The following is a 7,929-nucleotide window of genomic DNA, read 5'->3' as shown; positions in this document are numbered from 1 at the left end:
GAATTTGCTGGCAAACTGCGGCTACTATAACAACACTTTTATATTTTGCTGTACCAATTATGATGATTTTATCGTTTGTAGCTCAATTATTAGTTCGTTGAGTATAATTTTATATTGCTAGTCAGACATGACATTGTATTTCAATGAAATTGACGAGTTAAAAGACTATTGCAAATAAAATGAGAAAAGTATCCGAATTTTAACGATTAAAATCAGACAACCGAAATAGAGGATTGTTTCTTTTATTATGGCCGGGTGGGCAAACAAACTCCATAGGGATCGCGTGGAATTGGAAAACTGTAAAGGGGTCATGCTGTTTTGTAAGTAGTGAGGGGGTTACTTCATTTTCAAAAATGAGTAAAAAGGAAAACATCTGTAACAAATTTAAACGACCCAAATGCTTTTCTTCCTTGGTTGATAGGTATGAATCATATTAGATGGAATGTGATCTAGGTGATAGTAAAAATTGAAGGAATTTGCTCTGGCAGGTTGTTGCGTATATCATGGAGTTAATGCGATGGCCAACAGACATAAAACCTTACAGGTCGACCTGGTCAGCCGGTAACTGCTGCCGAGAAAGACAAAGCGACGAGGGCCCGTTACAATGAAACCTTATCATAAATTGGTGTCTGGTGTATTTTTTATTTGCTGATTTCTTACCTTCTTTTATGTAGGTACAAATTGGATTATCCTCCGCATTCAAACCAATCTCGAACTCCCAATCACCCTTCCCAGACATCATAGTGACGCTAACAGCTTTTCCACAAACACTTATCTTAGCATTTGTTAACTTCTAAAAGTAAAGATTGATAATCTGAATGGCGTAATTTGCAAAATACATTGTCCATTTTTTGCTGTAGACAGTGTTTATCTAATCATTATAACCATTCAAAGGCCAGAGGATACAACGAAGACTTACAATACACATACATTGATCAATTCACGAAAAGAAAAGAAAACGAAACATCGCCTGGTTTTTATCCTCCTTTGATTCAAAGTGTACAAACAATATTGGGTAAATATTCTTCAGTCTTCTTGACATGCATCTATCTTAGAAATCAAAGCTCCACAAAATAACCTAAGAAAAATAAGGCCAGACAAATTACTTGTTCCACTTGTTCCTTAGATGTGTCACTTCTCCTTTTGCCAATTTTGAAATTTCGTTTTTTGAAATTCCCTATTAAAGTAACCTAGAATACTTCTGCTATTTCCTTATTCTTTTCACTCAGTGCGTATCTTAAAAACTATGCATTCGATGACATATTCATTGTATGACAACATCGGACTTGCATGATTCCAATGGAAAAGAAGCACCCTGTGTATATACTCTGTGTCTATTGTGTAAATATCATTTCCCCTGCCCATGTCCAACTCCGCCAGAGAATACAATGGAGGTGAATTCAGGCTTTGGTAGTGAATAGCTCAATAAAGCAGGTATAGTTCAAAACACTTAAAATATCAAATATAGTTGCTAATCAACCCTGTGAATGAAGCATTTCACCAGCAACATGTGTGCTTGTTTCCTTACAAAATGTATAATTACATTGAAAACAATATCTGTGCTTATTACATGCCTCGTACCACGGTTGTGGAATAAGCTTCCATCTGAGTTCCGCTGTTTTAACGACTATGATGTTTTTAAATCTCATGTTAAAACTTACCTTTTTAAAGATTATTTTTATTAGTATTTTAAATCTGTAACTTTTTAAACTTTAGCTTGGTATGTTCTGCGCCTTGAGGTGTTGTTTTTTACATGGAAGGCGTTTTTTAAGAAATAAATATTATTATTATTATTATTATTATTATTATTATTACAAGTTTAGGGGCTATTAGTATTATATAGAAATCTAAAAAACAATTCATTGAAGCTGTGGGACTTCTGAAAAAAAGGTGTTGTCACTTCTGAATTGTTGCCATGGAAACATCTTATATTAAAGTGAGTGTGATTTTTTTTGTGTGTTAACCAGAAAACCCCTTATTATCAATTTTTTACATCAATTAATAGTTCTTTAATAGGAATTAGGGAAAAAGTAACATTTTCAATCCCAGAATAGTTACCATGGCAACTCAAAACATTAAAATAAGTTTGGTTTTTGTGTTCTCTGACCCAAACTCCCCCCACTAGATAATTTTCATATCAATCAAAGTAACTTTTCATTAGATATTAGAAAAACTGAAATTTTCAACCCCTAAAATGGTTACCATGGAAACATGGGGCAGTGAAATTGATATCGTATTTGGTCTTTTTCGATCCAAAATACCCTTATGGTGAAATTTTCACGGAAATTGAATCTATTATTATTCGCGTTATTATTTCTATATAATACTTATATTAATTATTATTATTATTATTCGTACATCGAATACATAGGATTCAATGGTAACTCGTCGGTGACGTCGCGGACCGCATAGGTATCATTGGACTTGAAGCGAACCGGAACTATTTTCGACTTGACAATTCAGGATTAACAAAAATGATCAAATTACATCTTTTACTCCGGAAATACCTTTTTTACAAAATTATGCGAAAAAAATTCGATAAACCGAATAACAGTGATTTAAATATATCAATGCACCGTTTGATGATGAAAATCTTTCTATATTTTAATAGATTTTCGTTTAAAGTGGAAATAAAGCATATAATTATCATTTGTATGTAAACCCAAGAAATTGGAGTGAAAGTTTTGTCAGAAAGGCATGTAATAAAAATATTATAGCCCAAACAAGGGACTATGTATCCCCGGGTCAGGATACCATTTGCCCTCCTTGCGTCAGGCAAAAGGTCACCTACCCTCGGGCACATAGTCCCATGTTTGGGCTATAATATATATTGTTTCCCACAGAAGTTATTGTTATTAACGATTCGGGGGGGGGGGGGTTCACAAAGAAATATTAACAATTTTACTCGTCGCTTGCCTTGCAAAGAAAAATATTAGATAGCGTATTATTGTCTTGCCTAGGCTACAAAGGCGGGCAAAAGATGTTTTTTTCCACAAATTACACAAGAAACACACCTATCATTTGATGCAAAGTTCTGAATAAGTTTTTTTATCCACTCGAAGGACAAACTGTCTTTCTAAATATATCATGTTACAAGTGTAGACAGCAGTTACTAAAACTATACTCCAAAGATCAGTGCTTATTTTGCACAAACGTTACTCTAGTTAAGACGGTATGAATTACTCTAAAAAACAAACAAATTCATCATCGTCTAGATCTTACCTCTTGTTTTTCTTCTTTCTGCAATAGGCCATTGATGAATTGAATAGCCTTTCGATCAACAGAATCGAGTGACAGGGTCTCTCCAAAGTCTTTTATGCACTTAGGTACATGTTTTGCTGATATCCGTGGCGAACAGTAATAAAATCGTCTCGCTTTGAACCGTTAAAACAAAATACATCAATAAGCGATTAAGTAAGATGAGTATAATTCAATACTTATTATGCAAGCTAAAATGTTTGCGCCTTCTTTTTAATTTGTAAGAAAATTTGGTCAAGTTGACATGTTTAGGTGGGAAAAGGTCGCCTGATATTTAAAACAATTTCTGGCGATAAGAATCGGAGACAATCAGACTTAAAAAAGGATAAACAGATGGAAATCCATGGAATGAAGAGCCGAACAAAGAATCGAAGCAAGTGCATATACAGTTGTAGTCGTTACTACAGTAAATTCTGAAAATATGACGAGTTACTCACGTGTTCTTCGTGCATCGGAAAAGGTTGCTATCTCTTTGGTCAGCTTATAACATCCAGCCTGAACAAGTAACAGTTCCAATGTGTAAGTGTTGTCCTTCTTAAATAATCCGTTCCAATACAGATAGAGAAATAAATCCCCGGGATGAAAGATGTTATTCAGATCGTCTTTATTGGAAATCTTTTCCTGGCACAGATTTTTCAGTGAGAGGAAGTCATCTGAAACAGTTTTAAGACAAAGTACTCTTTGAAGGTTTGTGATCAAACGAACGGAAGGGATTTTTTTCTATGTGGCAACTCACATTTTCGAATGTCTACCATTCTCTAAAGGTGGAGCTGAATGTTGCCAACATAGTTTTTTTCAAAGCAATATTTCTCATCAAAGATGACAAGGAAACCCCCTCATACTACATATTTTCAAAAAGCAGAGACTCTAAAGTTTAGTATGGTAGCAGTAGTTTACTCGAAGGATGAAGTGGATGTATATTTGGGGTAAAAAACCTCAATTTTGGTATTAATGATAAAAATTAATTTAAGTCAAAAACTTGACGCTATTTTCTGAAATGTAATATTTCATTTGAAAGAAGAGTATATGTAGAGAAAAAACAGTTATTTTATTTTGCATTATCTATCCTCATTCTAAAATGGCAAGGGTTGAAAGACTGACACTCAAAAAAGTGATTAAAATCATGATTAGCAAAATTAAAATGCCTCTTATTCAAAATGTAAGAACTTTATTGCCAAACAAAATAGTCGTTTTGTTATGTAGCATTTAAAGAACATAATGTGAAAATTTCAGAAAATTTGACCCAGCCAGAGTGGAGTTAAATTCTTTGGAAATTTTGAAATTAGGAGGAAAAAGAAGCCAGGAAATCGGGTGATTTGCATACATTTGCATAAATTAACACTTCTTTATCACGCAACTTACAACTGCTTGACAAGTTAAAAGGTGAACCCAACCAATATTTTAATCTTGGGTTAACAAATTAATTAAAATTGAATGAATATTTGCAAAAAAGTGATTTTTGGCAAAATACGCTGTGTTGGGTGCAGCTCCCCCTTAAGGTCTACTTTCAATGTAACTGTAGCGTTTCATGAAATATTGAATTTCGCACCGTCTTTCGATATCATATATGACATCAACTTCAATCAATGCCCGGTAAGTCTGCATTTGATTATTCTATTACTTCAATGTGTGATTTGCCAAGGCCTTATATTACCTATACTCTTACATTGAAGACACCTGCTGAATGAACAGAGGGGTGTCGTGTACCCGAAATGTTGTCAATTCTTCTGTACATTTCTATGGCGGACAGTAAACGCTCACCTTGACTTAGTTTGCCGATGAATTTTTTCAGCATAATCATAACTGCGTATAGTCCGGTTTCCTCTGTTGCACTTTCATCATTGCATATTTTCCATGGTTGCGTACCTTTCGCAACTTCTGTAGACAGTACAAGAACGCTAACTTCAGTGTGAACATTTTTGCTATGCGAATTTATGTATGATCAATTCAAGAAGTAGAGGAGACTCCTACGAGGCATAAATTAAAGATTATATTATTTCTTTTTGTAGGCGGGGTCGTAAGTTTGTTGATATCATCGAACCAACTTCAATCTGCTAAAAGAGCTATGTCCGGAAATTTGATGAAATTTATCGAGCTCCTCTCACCTGTGGAAGGATCTGGATAGTTTCTAATTTTCCTCGCTAGATTGTGATGATTCGCCGCCGTCAACACTTTTTGTAGCATCGTTGTTTCGTCTTCAGTTATCTTCCCTGTCGTAAACAGATGCATAAAGAAATCTCCTGGTTTGTCCAATTTTTCAAGTTTCCTTTCGTCACCTGATACAGATGCATATACTTCTTTAAGCTTCGAAACATCACCTAAAGGTATTGAATATGTCTTTCATTATTTTTTCGCAAAAGCTATACATTTAAAGCTACATGCTTTACTTACCGTCATACTTGCGTACTTACTTTCTGACATAATTAATTAATTAACTTAGTAATTAAGTAAGTAAGTGAGTGAGTAACTAAGTAAGCAAGCAAGCTAGTGAGTGAGTGAGTAGGTAAGTCGGAAACAGGTGGCTATGTTACTCTCTCGCTACTCTCTGTCGGGATAAAGTCATCAAAAAGAATAAGTAGACTGAGAAACAATTTAAATTTATGAATTACGAGGGAATCCCTCAAGCTCTATATAGATTTACAATAACTAGATTTATTTCTTTGGAGGGTATGATATGGAAGTGTAAAGTTTTATACCATTAAATGTCGTTGCTCGTGGAACACAAAATCTGCCGAAGAACGGAACTCGCTTTATAGCAGTATACATTACATCGCTTTACTTTTTACTAAGGTACAAACTGACATGTGAAATAGCATAGGACTCGGATGTTAAAGTGAAAGCCCGCTGCGAATTAAAAATAACAAATGTAATCCAACTCCAGGATTGCTTTGAGAACCCTTTCCTGAATTTTCCACTGTAGTGGCAATGATAAAAGGAACGACCAGTGACCCATACAAACACACAGGGTGACTTAATGTCTAGCACATTTTAGATACAAGTATAGACACACAGTAGGCCTATACACAGTATAGAGCAGCTGGGTCAGAATCAAATAGTAATATTGTCTTGGCATTTTCTAAAGTTGTGTGCCCGAAAAGGTGAAAATATACTTTATTATTTTACTAATGGTCGAATATAATCAGTTCCCACTGACTGACTGGTTTTATTTCTACATAAAAAGAATTAAAGTGGAAGCCTATAGTGAAACAATATTATCATCCATCTATTGTTTGTTGCATCCCAACTGCAAGTACCTTTCATGTGGTAACATTTGACAAAACTTTACAAACAATCAAGAGATAACATTTAGGAAACGTTGACAGTACTTTCTTTTGTAGTAAGACAAACATTGTAATCTTTTTGCCCGCTCTGAACAGTAGAGGTCTTAGTCATACCAACAAGAGAAATGAAATTTCAATTAAGTGTTTGACGACTGTACATGTATGTAAACGCATATTCTGTCTGTCTGTTATTGTTTATCCATATCATCTGAAAACAGACTGAAAATCGGTCGTCAAAGCTATGTTGCTGCACGTAATAACGCGTCACCTTTTGAGATGTCCTGATCACGAAGGCTATTGATCCGCTTATTACCGGAAGGGGCTTTGCATGCATTAGGGACTGGACACAAATTACGGGGGGGGGGGGGGGGGGCGTGTTTTTCAAAACACCGCTGCGTCAAAAATAGTGACCCTTCAAAAGTTCATGCACAAAAATTAGTGACCCTCCCCCTTATCCGTGCATGAAAATAAATGACCCTCCCCTGTTACTCAATACCCCCCAACAAACCCGCAATGTGTTCAAGACCCCCTTCTGACTTGCTATACTTTTGAAATCCCCCTCCCAAAAGGAAGGCAAAATGTGGCTGATATAACGCTTTGTCCAAAAAATTTCAAATCATATATGTGTGATAATTCATGTAAATGTACTTTGCTTGAAGTGGCAGGTAAAAAGTGCATGCATGTACAAACAATGTAATTTTTAGATTTCATCGATAATGTTGATTCACTATACATGGGAGTCTATGACAAAACTGTAAAAAAATTCTTTCACAATTAATAATATGCACTTTTTCTGCATATATGGACCCTGAATAATTGACATAATTGTACTTGATTAGAAGAGGGTGGTAACACGTGCATCTGTGTACAAGAACTTTGTTTTTGGAATTTCGCATAAAAAGTTCATCCATCATACATTGTAGTCTATGACAAAAGTAAGAATAATTGTTTTAAAATACAAAACTTGGCAAATCTGTCTATTTATGTACACTCGATTATTGGTATAAATGTTCATGATTAGACTAGAGTGGTTTCAAGTCCATGGTTGTGCAAGAAATTTCATTTTGGTATATCACTGAAATGTTGATTCACTATACATGGCAGTCTATGACAAAACTATGAATAATTTTTTTCCAATACAAAACTAAGTAAATCTGTGCATTTATGTACACCTAATTATTAGTATCAATGTTCATGATTAGACCAGAGTGGTTTCAAGTCCATGGTTGTGCAAGAAATTTGATTTTGGAATTTCACTGAAATGTCGATTCACTATGCATAGCAGTCTATGACAAAACTATGAATAATTTTTTTCCAATACAAAACTAAGTAAATCTGTGCATTTATGTACACCTAATTATTAGTATTAATGTTAATGATTATACCAGAG

The sequence above is a fragment of the Ptychodera flava genome, chromosome 5 (assembly GCF_041260155.1).
Source record: "Ptychodera flava strain L36383 chromosome 5, AS_Pfla_20210202, whole genome shotgun sequence".
NCBI classification, from domain to species: Eukaryota; Metazoa; Hemichordata; class Enteropneusta; family Ptychoderidae; genus Ptychodera; species Ptychodera flava.
Note: the sequence above shows the minus strand (reverse complement) of the source record.